The sequence below is a fragment of the Octodon degus genome, unplaced genomic scaffold, assembly GCF_000260255.1.
Source record: "Octodon degus isolate 3935 unplaced genomic scaffold, OctDeg1.0 scaffold00009, whole genome shotgun sequence".
In the NCBI taxonomy this organism is placed as follows: Eukaryota; Metazoa; Chordata; class Mammalia; order Rodentia; family Octodontidae; genus Octodon; species Octodon degus.
The window spans coordinates 24,636,594-24,637,101 of record NW_004524585.1 but is presented as its reverse complement, the minus strand read 5'-3'; positions in this window follow the sequence as shown (position 1 = coordinate 24,637,101).

The following is a 508-nucleotide window of genomic DNA, read 5'->3' as shown; positions in this document are numbered from 1 at the left end:
TAAAATCAGCATGGTACTGGCAACAAAATAGACCTGAAGATCAATGGAATAGATTAGAAGATGCTAAAGTCCCTACGAACACACTCAGCCACCTTATCTTTGACAAATGGGCCAAACATACTCACTGGAAGGAAGATAGCCTCTTTAACAAACGGTGCTGGAAAAACTGGCTCTCTACATGCTGAAAACTCAAACTTGACCCAGGTCTATCACCATGGACATTAAAGTCAAAATGAATTAAGGATCTAAACATTAAAGCAGAGACACTAAATCTCCTGAAGAGAAAGTAGGAGGAACTCTTGAAGACATAGGGGTAGGCAAAGAGTTCATGAACAGAAATCAAATCGCACTGGAAACAGCTGAAAGAATTAACAACTGGGACCGGCTCTTACTGAGAAGTTTTTTCACGTCCAAAGAAATTACCAACAATGTGAAAAGGCAACCCACAAATTGGGAAAAAATCATGACAAATAAGTACTCAGACAAAGGTCTGCTCTCTAGAATTTAT